This window comes from Rhinoderma darwinii, chromosome 1, assembly GCF_050947455.1.
Source record: "Rhinoderma darwinii isolate aRhiDar2 chromosome 1, aRhiDar2.hap1, whole genome shotgun sequence".
In the NCBI taxonomy this organism is placed as follows: domain Eukaryota; kingdom Metazoa; phylum Chordata; class Amphibia; order Anura; family Rhinodermatidae; genus Rhinoderma; species Rhinoderma darwinii.
Window position 1 is genome coordinate 238,286,960 of NC_134687.1, and position 16,644 is coordinate 238,303,603.

Sequence of the window (16,644 nt, forward strand, 5' to 3'; positions counted from 1 at the left end):
AGAATTATTTAATTAAAAACATCATACCAAGAGGTCTCCGTATACAAATATATCCAAGTGTCGGGGTAGAAAATGATTCCATTAGACAGAAATGGGAGGAGTCTGTCGTGATGTGTTCCCGTACTCTTATTCAGCTTATTATCGATTCAAATACACAAGATATTGGTCTCCTGGAGGTGGAGATAGATCAACTACATAAACAACTTCAAAAAGAGCTGGGTGATTATCAAATTAAAAAATTCCATGAAGAACTGGACAAAGATGAAAACCCAAAAACTCCAGAGGGATATCAGTGACTATCAACAAAACAAAGTATATAGATGGCAAAAAAGAGCATTAAATCCCAGACAACGCACAACATCAGCTTCATCGTCTGCCTCTTCAGCGGCAGAGAGTACTAGCTCTAACACCTCCACAATGTATAATTTTAGGCAGAACAGATCGTCGAGAAGCAAGGAATCGATATGTGGGCAAACGTAGATATGATGACTGTCCCCTAAGTGAAAGGAAACTTAGGAAGAATGACGGCCCTCAGGTAATTAATTTATCTGAGAACATTTTAACACCAGCACAAATGAGTTTACTATCGAAGGGTTTAACCCCTTAATGACCGGGCCTGAAAAGACCTTAACCCCTTAAGGACCCAGCCTTGTTTTTCTCCTGAAAACATCCCCGTAATTTCAGCCATTACGGACGCTGCTGTGTGAACATACCCTAAGTATTATACGTACTCTTACTTGCACAGATGGTTTATAATTCTTCCCGATACTGGCTGCACGTGGTACTTGTGCAGTCCAGGTTTTCTGCGCTCCACAGTGCGGGTCCGTGCACCGCAATTTAGTTCACCTGCAACAGACCGGATATAAACCCAAGCTACCTGGCATTTCTTTCAAACGAGCCATGATTAAGGATGCTGCGGTCGTCTGAAACACGTAGGCAGCGTGCATACTCTTCATCCACCCTCGCACTTGGAAAATTGTTCTTATTTTTTATATTTTCCTAAATAAAATTGGAACCGTGTTTCCCTTTTATAATTCTACCGTTTTGGCGCTGGATTTTTCCCTTGTTCTCCTGTTTGTCTCTACACCGTGTGCCGACACGGAGATCCGGGCGCAGCAAGACTCTGCTATAAAAGGTGAGCTGGAGGATTTCTCCAAAAATGTTTCTCTACTCTGAGCATGATTTAGGGAGTTATTTAGATGAGGTGATTTTTCTGTTACTGTCAGAAGCAGACAGTGATCTGCTGGATAGGGACATTACGTTGGAGGAGATTCTGGAGGCAATTAAGGATATGTCTGGGGGGAAATTGCCTGGACCTGATGGTATCCCTTTGGAGGTATATAGCAAATATGTGGATGTTATTGGTCCTGAATTACTGCAGATGTATAGTACGGCCTTTGCGGAGGGTTATCTCCCCACCTCTTTGTATGAAGCCACGATTATTGTACTATTGAAGCCAGACAAGGATCCTACTGAATGTGGTTCTTATAGACCCATCTCGTTGCTTAACCCCTTAAGGACGCAGCCTAGTTTGGGCCTTAACCCCTTCCCGCTCCTTGACGTACTATTACGTCATGGCAGCTGTATCGTTCGCGCTCCATGCCGTAATAGTACGTCTCGGGAGTAACGGCCGTTTCGGCCGTCCTCCCGACACATACAGGAGCTGTGACGCTGCTGTCTTGTTCAGCAGCTGTCACAGCTCCTACAGCGGGGACCGATCGCTGTGTCCCCGCTGATTAACCCCTTAAAAGCCGCGTTCTATAGAGATCGCGGCTTTTTAGGGGTTAAGCTGCCATCGCCGGCCTGCTACGCGATAGCGGCCGGCGATGGTGACTATGGCAACCGGACACCAAACAATGGCGTCCGGCTATGCCATAGACGGAAGCCTAGTGGGTCCTGACAACGTCAGGACCCACTATGCTTGCTGTCAGTGAGTAGCTGACAGTTCTAATACACTGCACTACGCATGTAGTGCAGTGTATTAGAATAGCGATCAGAGCCTCCTGCCCTCATGTCCCCTAGTGGGACAAAGTAATAAAGTGAAAAAAAAGTTAAAAAAAGATGTGTAAAAATTAGAAAATAAAAGATTTAAAAGTAATAAAAGTAAAAATCCCCCCTTTTCGCTTATCAGTCCTTTATTATTAATAAAAATATATAAACAAACAAATAAACTATACATAATTGGTATCGCCGCGTCCGTAACGGCCTGAACTACAAAATTATTTCATTATTTATCCCGCACGGTGAACGCTGTAAAATAAAATAATAATAAACTGAACCACAATCACAATTCTTTGGTCACTTCACCTCCCAAAAAATGGAATAAAAAGAGATCAAAAAGTCGCATGTACCTAAAAATGGTACTGATCGAAACCACAGTTCGTTACGCAAAAAATAAGTCCTCGCACGGCTTTATTGATTGAAAAATAAAAACGTTATGGCTCTTAGAATAAGGTAACACAAAAAGTGAATGATTGTTTACCAAACGTATTTTATTGTGCAAACGCCATAAGACATAAAAAAAAACTATAAACATCTGGTATCGCCGTAATCGTATCGCCCCGCAGAATAAAGTGAATATGTCATTTATAGCGCACGGTGAACGCTGTAAAAAAAAACGAAAAAAAAACAATAGTAGAATTGCTGTTTTTTAGTCACCAAGCCACCTAAAAATAGAATAAAAACTGATCAAAAAGCCGCATGCACCCCAAGAAAACTACAATGGATTCCTCAAGGGGTCTAGTTTCCAAATTGGGGTCACTTTTGGGCAGTTCCCAATGTTTTGGCACCACAAGACCTCTTCAAACCGGACATAGTGCCTAATAAAAAAGAGGCCTCAAAATCCACTGGGTGCTCCTTTGCTTCGGAGGCCGGCGCTTCAGTCCATTACCGCCCGAGGGCCACATGTGGGATATTTCTCAAAACTGCAGAATCTGGGCAATACGTATTAAGTTGCGTTTCACTGATAAATCCTTTTGTGTTATAAAAAAAATGGTATAAAGAGGATTTTCTGACAAAAAAAAAATGTAAATTTCACCTCTACTTTGCTCTAAATTTTTGTGAAACACCTAAAGGGTTCATAAACTTTCTACATGCTGTTGTGAATACTTTGAGGGGTCTAGTTTCTAAAATGGGGTATTTGATAGGGGTTTCTAATATATGGGCCCCTCAAAGCAACTTCAGAACTGAACTGGAACCTAAAAAAATTAATAAATGAGGCAATACTTCGCTTCTTACATTATACTGATAATGAGCCGTGCCCACCCCGAGATTACCCCAGTTTTGACCGTTTGTATAAACGGAGACCCCTATTAGACCGTTCCAGTGCCCGGTTTTCCCAAGCATACACCCCCGAGAAGTGTATTTCTATTGATGAGTCCCTGGTACATTTTAAAGGGAGGGTTCAATTCCGCGAGTACCTGCCGGGTAAGAGGGCAAGGTATGGCGTGAAGATGTATAAGCTGTGAGAGTGCATCAGGGTATACCTACAGGTTTAGGATATATGAAGGAAAGGCCACCCCCAAACCAGACTGCATCCTGGACTACAATAGGTACATGGGAGTGATGGACTTGTAAGATCAAGCCCTGAAGCCCTACAGCGCCATGCGGTGTGGTATAAGAAGCTGGCCGGGCACATCATACAGATGGCTTTGTACAATGCGTACGTGCTACGTCGATGTGCAGGCCAGACGGGAACTTTCCTGGAATTTCAAGAGGTGATTATCAAGAACCTAATCTTTAGGGACCAAGAAGGGGGGGCACCCAGTACTTCTGGAAGCGAGCCCACACGCATCGTACCAGGGCAACACTTTCCAGGGGAAGTTCCCCAAACTGGCAAGAAGGGAAAAAGTCAAAAGAGGTGCAAAGTCTGCTATAAGAGGGGGATAAGGGAGGACACAATATATCAATGTGACACGTGTCCCGAATAACCAGAGCTCTGTATGAAAGTGTTTTAAAATTTATCATACATCCCTTGGTTTATAATTTACCCCAATTTTACTTACCCTGATGCACTCCGCACAGCTTATCCCCCCTCGTCTTTCCCCTCTGGGCCCTGCTGTGTGTCCAGGCAGCTGATAACAGCCACATGTAGGGTATTGCCATACCCGGGAGAACCCACATTACAGTTTATGGGGTGTAGGTCTCCGGTCAAAATGGTCACTACACCTCTAGATGAATGCCTTAAGGGTGTAGTTTTTAAAACGGGGTCACTCCTTGCGGGTTTCAACTGTACTGGTACCTCAGGGGCTTCTGCATACATGACTTTGCACTAGAAAATCCAGAGTAGGCCAAATGGTGGTCCTTTCCTTCTGAGCCCTCCCATGGGCCCAAACGGCAGTTTATCACAACAAATGGGATATTGCGGCACTCAGAACAAATTGTGCAACAGAATGGGGTATTTTGTTTCTTGTGAAAATAAGAAATTTTCAGCCAAAACTACATATTATTTGACAAAAATAATTTTGTTTTCATTCCCAGCCCAATTCAAATAAGTTCTGTGAAGAAACTATGGGGTCTAAATGGTCACATTACCCATAAATGAATTCCTTGAGGGGTGTAGTTTCCAAAATGGGGTCACTTCTGGTGGGTTTCCATTGCTTTGATACCTCTGGGGCTCTGCAAATGTGACATGGCACCCGAAAACCAATCCAACAAAATCTGTACTCCAAAGAACACACAGCGCTCCTTCCCTTCTGAGCCCTCCCATGGGCCCAAACGGCAGTTTATCACCACAAATGGGGTATTGCCGCACTCAGGACAAATTGGGCAACAAAATTGAGTATTTTATTTCTTGTGAAAATAAGAATTTTTGAGCTAAAATGACATATTATTGGAAAAAATATATTTTTTTAAAATTCCCAGCCCAATTCAAATAAGTTCTGTGAAGAAACTATGGGGTCTAAATGGTCACATTACCCATAAATGAATTCCTTGAGGGGTGTAGTTTCCAAAATGGGGTCACTTCTGGTGGGTTTCCATTGCTTTGATACCTCTGGGGCTCTGCAAATGCGACATGGCACACGAAAACCAAACCAGCAAAATCTGTACTCCAAAGAACACACAGCGCTCCTTCCCTTCTGAGGCCTCCCATGGGCCCAAACGGCAGTTTATTGCCACAAATGGGGTATTGATGCACTCAGGAGAAATTGGGCAACAAAATTGAGTATTTTGTTCCCTGTGAAAATAAGAAATTTTGGTAAAAAATTACATCTTATTGGAAAAAATGACATTTTTTAATGTCACAGCCCAATTGAAATAGGTGCTGTGAAAAAACTCTGCGGTCAAAATGCTAACAACAACCATAAATGAATTCCTTGAGGGGTGTAGTTTCCAAAATGGGGTCACTTTTGGTGGGTTTCCATTGCTTTGATACCTCTGAGGCTCTGCAAATGCGACATGGCACCCGAAAACCAATCCAACAAAATCTGGACTCCAACAAACATATAGCGCTCCTTTCCTTCTGAGCCCTCCCATGGGCCCAAACGGCAGTTTATCACCACAAATGGGGTACTGCCACACTAAGGACAAATTGGGCAACAAAATGGGGTATTTTGTTCCCTGTGAAAATAAGAAATTTTGATCACAAATGACATTTTATTGGAAAAAATGACATTTTTTTCATTTCAGAGCCCAATTCAAATACGTGCTGTGAAAAAAATGTGCGGTCAAAATGGTAACAACAACCCTAAATGAATTCCTTGAGGGGTGTAGTTTACAAAATGGGGTCACTATTGGGGGATTCCTACTGTTTTGACACCTCAACACCTCTTCAAACCTGGCATGCTGCCTAAAATATATTCTAATAAAAAAGAGGACTCAAAATGCACTAGGTGCTTCTTTGCTTCTAGGGCTTGTCTTTTAGTCCACGAGCGCAGTAGGGCCACATGTGGGACATTTCTAAAAACGGCAGAATCTGGACAATACATATATAGTAGTGTTTCTCTGGTAAAACCTTCTTTGTTACAGAAAAAAAAATGAATAAAATTGAAATTCAGCCAGAAAAATGAAATTTGCAAATTTCACCTCCACTTTGCTTTAATTCCTGTGAAATGCCTTAAGGGTTAAAAAACTTTATAACTGCTGTTTTGAATACTTTGAGGGGTCTAGTTTTTAAAATGGGGTGTTTTATCAGGGTTTCTAATACATAGGCCCCACAAAGCCACTTCAGAACTCAAGAGGTACCTTAAAAAAAAGGCTTTTGAAATTTTCTTAAAAATATGAGAAATTGCTGTTTATGTTCTAAGCCTTGTAACGTCCAAGAAAAATAAAAGAATGTTCAAAAAACGATGCCAATCTAAAGTAGACATATGGGAAATGTGAACTAGTAACTATTTTGGGTGGTATAACCGTCTGTTTTACAAGCAGATGCATTTAAATTCTGAAAAATGCAATTTTTTCAAAATTTTCTCTAAATTTAGCAATTTTTCACCAATAAACACTGAATATATCGACCAAATTTTACCACGAACATGAAGCCCAATGTGTCACGAGAAAACAATCTCAGAATCGCTTGGGTAGGTTTAAGCATTCCGACGTTATTACCACATAAAGTGAAATATGTCAGATTTGAAAAATGGGCTCTGAGCCTTAAGGCCAAAACTAGGCTGCGTCCTTAAGGGGTTAAAGCTCAGAGCCCATTTTTCAAATCTGACATATTTCACTTTATGTGGTAATAACATCGGAATGCTTAAACCTATCCAAGCGATTCTGAGATTGTTTTCTCATGAGACATTGGGCTTTATGTTAGTGGTGAAATTTGGACGATATATTCAGTGTTTATTGGTGAAAAAGTGCAAAATTTCGAGAAAATTTATAAAAAATTGCATTTTTTAGAATTTAAATGAATCTGCTTGTAAAACAGACGGTTATACCACCCAAAATAGTTACTAGTTCACATTTCCCATATGTCTACTTTAGATTGGCATCAGTTTTTGAACATTCTTTTATTTTTCTTGGACGTTATCATATTTTTAAGAAAATTTCAAAAGCCTTTTTTTTAAGGTACCTGTTTGGTTCCAAAGTGGCTTTGAGGGGCCTATGTATTAGAAACCACCATAAAACACCCCTTTTTGAAAACAAGACCCCTCAAAGTATTCAAAACAGCATTTAGAAAGTTTATTTAACCCTTTAGGCATTTCACAGGAATTAAAGCAAAGTGGAGGTGAAATTTGCAAATTTCATTTTTCTTGCTGAATTTCAATTGTATTCATTTTCTTTCTGTAACACAGAAGATTTTACCAGGGAAACACTACTAAATATGTATTGTCCAGATTCTGCAGTTTTTAGAAATGTCCAACATGTGGCTCTAGTGTGCTCGTGGACTAAAACACAAGCCCCAGAAGCAAAGAAGCACCTAGTGCATTTTGAGGCCTCTTTTTTATTAGAATATATTTTAGGCAGCATGCCAGGTTTGAAGAGGTGTTGAGGTGCCAAAACAGTGGGAATCCCCCAAAAGTGACCTCATTTCCAAAACGACACCCCTCAAGGAATTAATTTATGGTTGTTGTTACCATTTTGACTCCCCAGTTTTTACACGGCGCGTATTTGAATTGGGCTGTGAAATTTAAAAAATGAAATTTTTTCCAATAAAATATAATTTTTCATCAAAATTTCTTATTTTCACAGGGAACAAAATACCCCATTGTGTTGCCCAATTTCTCCTGAATGCAGCAATACCCCATTTGTGGCGATAAACTGCCGTTTGGGCCCATGGGAGGCCTCAGAATTGAAGGAGCGCTGTGTGTTCTTTGGAGTAGAGATTTTGCTGGATTGGTTTTTGGGTGCCATGTCGCATTTGCAGAGCCCCAGAGGTATCAAAGCAATGGAAACCCACCAGAAGTGACCCCATTTTGGAAACTACACCCCTCAAGGAATTCATTTATGGGTAATGTGACCATTTAGACCCCATAGTTTCTTCACAGAACTTCTTTGAATTGGGCTGGGAATTAAAAAAAATATATATTTTTCCAATAATATGTAGTTTTAGCTCAAAATGTCTTATTTTCACAAGAAATAAAATACTCCATTTTGTTGCCCAATTTGTCCTGAGTGCAGCAATACCCCATTGGTGGTGATAAACTGCCGTTTGGGCCCATGGGAGGGCTCAGAAGGAAAGGAGCGCTATTTGTTCTTTGGAGTCCAGATTTTGCTGGATTGGTTTTCGGGTGCCATGTCGCATTTGCAGAGCCCCAGAGGTATCAAAGCAATGGAAACCCACTAGAAGTGACCCCATTTTTGAAACGACACCCCTCAGGGAATTGATTTATGGTTGTTGTTGTCACCATTTTGACCGCACAGTTTTTTCACAGCGTGTATTTGAATTGGGCTGTGAAATTAAAAAAAATTCATTTTTTCCAATAAGATGTCATTTTTTATCAAAATTTCTTATTTTCACAGGGAACAAAATACCCCAGTTTGTTGCCCAATTTGTCCTGAGTGCGGCAATACCCCATTTGTGGTGATAAACTGCCGTTTGGGCCCATGGGAGTGCTCAGAAGGAAAGTACCACCATTTGGCCTACTGGGGATTTTCCTCATGCGAAGTTATGTATGCAGAAGCCCCTGAGGTACCAGTACAGTTGAAACACCCGAGAAGTGACCCCGTTTTAAAACTACACCCCTTAAAGCATTCATCTAGAGGTGTAGTGAGCATTTTGACTGGAGACATACACCCCATAAACTGTAATGTGGGTTCTACCGGGTATGGCAAGACCCTACATGTGGCTGTTATCAGCTGCCTGGGCACACAGAAGGGCTCAGAAGGGAAAGATGAGGGGGATAAGCAGTGCGGAATGCATCAGGGTAAGTAAAACTGGGGTAGATTAAAAATCAAGGTATGTATGATAAATTTTAAAACACGCTTTCATACAGAGCCTTAGTTTTTCGGGACACGTGTCACATTGATATATTGTGTCCTTCCTTATCCCCCTCTTATAACAGACTTTGCACCTCTTTTGACTTTTTCCCTTATTGCCAGTTTGGGGAACTTCTCCTGGAAAGTGTTGCCCTGGTGCGATGCGTGTGGCCTCGCTTCCAGAAGTACTGGGAGCCCCCCCCCCCTTCCTGGTCCCTAAAAATTTGTTTCTTGATAACCACCTCTTGAAATTCCAGGAAAATTCCCCTCTGGCCTGTAAATCGACGTAGCACGTACGCATTGTACAATGCCATCTGTATGAGGCGCACGGCCAGCTTCTTATACCACACCGCATGGCGCTATAGGGCTTCAGGACTTGATCTGACAAGTCCACCCCTCCCATGTACCTATTGTAGTCCAGGATTCAGTCTGGTTTGGCGGTCTCTGTACTGGTACCTCGTACAGGCACATGGGTTGTTGTCAATACAAGGATATCTCTCTTGTCTTGTACTTAAGCAATTACTAAGGGGTGGACCTCAGTAGTTGGTGGGCGCAAAGGATTCAAAATGTATAGGGTGCCTACCGGCAAACAGAGCCCTTGTTTCCCAACCACCAAAATTAAAATATAAAGTTTTAATTGATATAGACGATCATCAACAGACTACATAGAAGTTAAAATTCCTGGTCCATTGCTGATAGAGATCAGCATAGTGCAATGTGTGGTTATTCAAAGACGCAAGGTGCTAACGGCTGCAGACCACAGCACCACGTTGTAAGTTAAATTACTAAGAGACCAGCAGGACCAGAGTTAAAAATTCAAAAGAGCCCCCCCCGACATGTTTTGCTACCGACATAGCGTCTTCAGGGGTATAGGGGCTAGTGACAGCGGGCGGCGGAATCCACATACCTATATATGCAGAAAACTATCTGCAGCTGTTGCTGCAATTGGTTGAGAGCCAATCAAAAGAGGAGCGGAGGACCAAGCCTCCGCACGGCTGACTGACAGTCAGCAGCACCAATCGCTGGTGAGACAGAAGCCACCAATAGGTGCAGTGCCGGCGCACATGTGCAGTAACGAAAAAACCGGAGATAGAAAAAAACCGGTGATTACAACAATGTATCGACGCATGCATATTGAATTGCATACATATAACGTGCTATATAGCTGTTAGGTAGAAAATAGTTATTAAGTTAGTGCATGACCGGCAGCAAGAACGATAGTTCACCAATGAATAGGCAGATAGCCTTGTACATAGTACAGTAGATCGCAGAAACGATTGGCATATGTATAATGCGAACCATAAAGTGGCCAGGATAAAGAAGAGGCTGGACGGCAGCACGGAGGGCTTAAGGGGAAGCCTCCATGACTGCCATAGGAGGGAAGAGAACCAATAGGGGAAGAGTTAGTTGGGAGAGGGGAGGGGACGGGGGGAGTTATCTGTTCTTCCCGCTGTTTTCGGCATTGAGCCGGAAGCAGCGGGAGGAACAACAGGTAGCTAGCTGAGCTGAGAGAGAACGTGGTGAGAGAGCTTGCCGTTCACTTACCTCCCACTGCAGTAGTAGTATGTCTTCCCCGGCCGCATTGCTCGAGCAGCTGCAGGCTGCAGCGGTGTTCCATGATCCGGGCTGGCTGGAGGAAACAGTTGCAGCGCTAGCCCGGATCCCTCAGGCAGGCCCGTCGCGCTCTTTGTCGGCAGCCGGCAGAGAGGCGCCCCCTTCCCCCACCCTTTTCATGGACTTTAATGTCACCACAGCAGGGGAGAGATAATCCCCGCGGCCCCTGCTACAATAAAGCAGGTGGCGTCGTCGGGAGCGGTGACTCAGGCCAGGTCACCACGCCGCTCCCGGCGGGCCCGTCCACCAGAGCGTCTGAGCCCAGACATGGCCCCGCGGGCTCGGCGTCGCAGGGGGAGCCTTCTAAGGACGTTGCAGGCCAGGTTGCTGGGATGGGCACCTCTTCCCAGGGCCTGCGTCCTTTGCAGGAATCCCCAGCCGCGACGGGGCTTGGCGGCTAACAGGGAGTCGCAGGCCGGGCTCCCGATCACACCCCCGCCTTCAACCGCAGTATGCAGTGTGCAATCCACGGCCACCCCGCATGGTGATGTACCGGCCAGGGGGCAGGCTTCCTCGAGATCGTCGGGGAGGACGACAAGATCAACGCCGACGTCGAGGCAAGAAGTTCGGTCGGAGGTTTGGATCTCTACAGTCGGGCGGCTGGTGGCCGGCCCCTCGGTCAGCATGTCGGGGTCCCCATGTCGTAGATGTCGGTGTGAGAACCAGTCAGCACCAAAAGAAGATTTGGAAGATGGAGAGCTGGATGAGACGCAGCGCGGTCAGGATTTTCCGGCTGGCGGAAATACAGCGCCTGGGCAGCCCGGTGAGTGTGTAACTCCAACGTTACCGTATCCAGCAATTTTCATGTCGGGTTGTGAGGGGGGGTTAGCAAGCGCGGAAGTTGCGGCTGTCGATAGTGGTGTAGTCGGGCGCGATGGCTTAGCTGATTTGGTGTGTTGTTTGCGCGAGTTAGTGGGGCGTTTAGATAGGGCAGCGGCCCCTGTAGTTCCTGTGGTGTCCCCGGCGGTGGTATGGGAAGGTCAGCGTGATGTATTGCCGCGGTCCGTGGGTAGTAATGTTGCGGGGGTGTCAAGAGAAGCGGTAGCGGTGTCGGTTCAAACTGAGGCGCAGAAGGATGGGGATAGAATTAGGCTTGATGAGCGCGCACGGGGGGAGGTGTATGTCTGTTTTGAAGGTCCGTTAGGTGCTCACTTGAAGCAGGAGGTGAGGGACCGTATTTGGAAAGATGAATAAGTGGAGATATTTTCTCTTCTGCCGCTTGCAAAGTTCAATTTGGATAAAAGCAAGCGGGATGAGAGTAAAAAAGAGGAGGAGGAACGCCGGCGGTATAGGCTTATTCCGCAGACGTTCGTGAACTGGTCGCAAGCTTTCGCTATTCTGGCGAGCGTGATCAGAGAAAAGGCGCCGGAAAACTGCTCGGCGTTGTTCTGTTATTTCGATGCCATTGGAGAGGCGTATAGGGCGTATGGTGGGCAGGCGTGGTTGAGGTATGATGAGCAATTTCGGCAGCGAAAAGCGGTTCGGCCGGCGATCCGGTGTGATCAAAAAGATATTGCGCTGTGGTTAGGGGTTACGGCCCCAGTTAAGCAGTCCTTTCCCGGGAGCGTTGGCCAAGGAGGTCAGTCGGGTCAGTCCGGACAGGGTTCCGGTTCAATGCTGGGTTTCTGCTGGCAGTTCAATGAGGGCCAGTGTAAGTTCGGGGCCTCATGCAAATTTAAACATGTCTGTTCGGAGTGTAACGGGTCCTCTCATGGGGCTGCAAAATGTATGCGGAAAGGGAAACGGTCAGGTCCTCATTCCTCCTCCGCTGGTCAAGGGTCGGTCTCCGGTGAGGGTGGAAAGAATGGCACCGTATCTAGCTGAATATCCGGATAGGGCTGCAGCCAAGTTAATTTTGGAGGGGTTTTCGTTTGGTTTTGTTATTCCCCCTCCTCCGTATGAGGTGCCGGTTACGCGGCGTAATCTTAAGTCGGCTTATTTGCACTCGACGGTGGTTTCAGAAAAACTGTTAAAAGAAGTTTCGTTGGGGCGCATGGCCGGTCCTTTTGTCGAGCCTCCGGTTGTGGATTTGGTTGTATCCCCCTTGGGAATCGTGCCGAAGCGGGAGCCCCATAAATTCTGTTTGATTCACCATTTGTCGTTTCCCAGGGGAGCGTCGGTTAATGAGGGGATAGATCATGATTTATGCTCGGTGGTTTACACGTCATTTGACAGAGCGGTGGCGTTGGTGCGAGGGGCGGGACAAGGGGCGTTGCTGGCAAAAACAGACATTGAGGCGGCTTTTCGTTTGCTGCCTGTACATCCAGAAAGCCAACGGCTGTTGGGTTGCTTCTGGAACGGGGGGTTTTACGTCGACAGGTGTCTTCCAATGGGGTGTTCTCTTTCATGCGCATACTTTGAGGCGTTTAGTAGTTTCGTGGAATGGGTGACGAAGGGTGTAGCGGGGGTGGACTCGTTGATACACTATCTGGATGACTTTTTGTGTGTTGGCCCTAGCGGTTCTTAGGTTTGTGGTAACCTATTGTATTGTTTGCAGAAGGTTGCGTCGGATTTCGGAATTCCGTTGGCACCGGAAAAAACTGAGGGCCCAGTTTCCACCATCTGTTTTTTAGGGATCGCGATTGATTCAGTCGCTATAGAGTGCAGGCTGCCTGAGGATAAATTACGTCCATTGAGGCAGAAGGTGAGGCGGGCCTGCCGACTAAAAAAGATCACGTTGCACGAACTCCAGTCGCTGCTGGGGAAGTTGAACTTTGCCTGTAGGATTATGCCAATGGGCAGAATTTTTAGAAGGCGCTTGGCGGCAGCGACGGCGGGTATCAGGGCTTCCCATCATTTTGTGAGGCTTGGTGGGGAACACAAGGCAGACCTGCAGGTATGGGATGAGTTCCTTGGGCAGTATAATGGTAGATCGTTGTGGATGTCCCCGGTGCAAGAAATGAGTGACGTGGAGTTGTTTACGGATGCGGCAGGGTCCGGGGGTTTTGGCGCATATGCGGGGGGTCAATGGTGTGCGGGGAGCTGGCCGGACAGCTGGGTGAGCAGTGGGCTGATGCGAAATCTGGCCCTGCTCGAGCTGTTTCCCATCGTGGTTGCAGCGACCATTTGGGGGGACAGGCTCAGGGATAAAAAGGTTTGTTTTCATTGTGATAACATGGGAGTGGTGTTAGCAATTAACAACTTATCGGCATCATCTCCACCGGTGGTTCAGGTGCTGCGTCATCTAGTGTTGTTGTGCTTGTCGCTAAACGCGTGGGTGGTGGCGGTGCATGTGCCAGGGGTGTCCAACTGTATTGCTGATGCTCTTTCTCGCTCACAGTGGGATCGCTTTCGTCAATTGGCACCGGGAGCGGATGCGTCCGGCTTGGCGTGCCCGGAACATCTCTGGGAGCTGGTTTCGGTCCCGTGGAAGGGTTGATTGAGCGGTCGCTGGCTAAGGCGACTTGGAACGCTTATTCGGCTTGTTGGCAGCAATGGGAGGATTGGGTAAGAGTATTGGGCAACGTCTGTACGGAGCAAGACAGGTTGGTGGCATTGTTGTATTGGTTGGGTGATGCTTGGGAGGCGGGGTTTTCGCTGAATAGGTGAATCGTTTCGTGGCAGGTCTGGCGTTCGGTCTCAAATTATGGGGTTTCCATGATGTATCCAAGCATTTTCTAGTGAAGCAGGCAGGCAGGATTGCGGAGAGGCAGGGCCGAAGCGGATCAGAGGCGACCGGTGTCTTTTGCCCTCCTTGGTTCACTGGGCGCATCGCTGGGGGTTGTTTGCAAGTCACCTTATGAGGTAGAGTTGTTTAGGTTGGCTTTTTCCCTCGCGTTTTTTTGGGCGCTCCGAATTGGGGAGTTGGTCTCTCCTAGTAAGGCTAAGGCTGGGGGGTTGCGACAGGCGGATGTTGGTCTTTATCGGGATAGACTCGAGTTGTTGGTGCGGCGGTCTAAGACTGATCAGTTGGGTCGCGGTAAGCGGATAGTGTTGTTTGCTCTCCCTGGATCAATGATGTGTCCGGTCGCTTGCATGGGTGCGTTCAGGCCGGTGGTAGTGGTGCCGGAGGCGCCATTGCTCCGTCATGAGAATGGCGCGTTTTTGTCTAAGTATCAATTTGATGCAATATTCAAAAAATGCTTGGCTGTGGTTGGGGTGGGGGACGGGTGCTACTCGTCTCACTCGTTCAGAATTGGCGCGGATTTCGAGGTATGTTATGGAGCCGGGTATTGGCCGAGTTTCAAACATATGCTCGCCTGGATAGAGTCCCGGAGGTTTAGGTGTTACATGTTGGGGGGAATGATCTAGGGGTACGCCCCTTTCGTGAGCTAGTGCGGGATATAAAGCATGATTTGCTGTGTTTGTGGGCGTCTCATCCGTCCTTGATGATTGTTTGGTCGGACATAGTTCCGAAGGAAGGCTTGGCGCCTGGCACGGTCGGTGGAAAGGGTCAACAAGGCCCGCATTAAGGTGAATCGGGCGGTGTCACGATTCGTTGCCAAGAATGGGGGCATTTGTGTTCGTCACAGGGATCTGGAGTCCGGGGTTGGGAACTATTGGCGTAGTGATGGGGTGCATTTGACCGAGGTTGGAATTGATCTGTGGAGCTTGGCCTTAGCAGAAGGAATTGAGAGGGCGGTGGTGGTGTGGAGGAACTCACAGGCTTAAGGTAGTCAAGGCCTGTTTCGCTGTGGCGGGGGGAGTCCTTGAGGTTGGTCAGTACAAAATGGTGGGGGGGTCGCATCGGGGGTATGCGTCCCCCAAAACGGTAGATCATTTGAAGACTTCATAGGGTGTTACCCCTTTGAAGTGGTCTTCTGGTGGAAAGTATATCATTTGAAGACTTCATCGGGTGTTATCCCTTTGAAGTGGTCTTCTGGTGGTTGGAGCCATCTGCAGAGGTGAGCGGTGCTTCCGAGCTGGTTTACGGCTGGAGGTAAAGAGTTGGTGGTGGTTTGCAGATGGCTAATTTAAAGGAAAAAGATTTGGTTTTAAAATGGCTTCAAGGACTTCCCCTGCTCTGTTAAAGTATTAAAATATGTTTATGGTTAATTCTGATTCTGACCCATGTTGTGTCATGTGAATTAGAAGTGGAGTTATCCGAATGTTTCGGATTAAATTGCATTTAAATAATGTAAATAAATAAACGGCTGCTGTGGCCAATTTCATATCCAACCTCGGTTGTCACGTGTCGTTATTGGGAGATGGGCAGGAGAAAGGGGTGAACAGGTTCATTAGGTAAAACATGGCATGACTCTACTTAGGCCAGTCAAGAAGAGGCTGGACGGCAGCACGGAGGGCTTAAGGGGAAGCCTCCATGACTGCCATAGGAGGGAAGAGAACCAATAGGGGAAGAGGTAGTTGGGAGAGGGGAGGGGATGGGGGGAGTTATCTGTTCTTCCCGCTGTTTTCGGCATTGAGCCGGAAGCAGCGGGAGGAACAACAGGTAGCTAGCTGAGCTCCCACCCTCCCGCCCTTAAGTAGGGGTTGGCCTGGGGATCGGGGTGGTTATGATTTTGTTATTTGATTTATGTTGTATAATTTCATAACTTGTGTTTCTCATTTTCTTTTGAGCAGGTTCGGATGTCATGGCAGCTGGCGGGGGGAGTCCTTGAGGTTGGTCAGTACAAAATGGTGGGGGGGTCGCATCGGGGGTATGCGTCCCCCAAAACGGTAGATCATTTGAAGACTTCATAGGGTGTTACCCCTTTGAAGTGGTCTTCTGGTGGAAAGTATATCATTTGAAGACTTCATCGGGTGTTATCCCTTTGAAGTGGTCTTCTGGTGGTTGGAGCCATCTGCAGAGGTGAGCGGTGCTTCCGAGCTGGTTTACGGCTGGAGGTAAAGAGTTGGTGGTGGTTTGCAGATGGCTAATTTAAAGGAAAAAGATTCGGTTTTAAAATGGCTTCAAGGACTTCCCCTGCTCTGTTAAAGTATTAAAATATGTTTATGGTTATTTCTGATTCTGACCCATGTTGGGTCATGTGAATTAGAAGTGGAGTTATCCGAATGTTTCGGATTAAATTGCATTTAAATAATGTAAATAAATAAACGGCTGCTGTGGCCAATTTCATATCCAACCTCGGTTGTCACGTGTCGTTATTGGGAGATGGGCAGGAGAAAGGGGTGAACAGGTTCATTAGGTAAAACATGGCATGACTCTACTTAGGCCAGTCATGGCACCAGTTGTGGTCTGTAGTGAGAGCCCAATTTTAAAATTGAAATTGAAGGAGA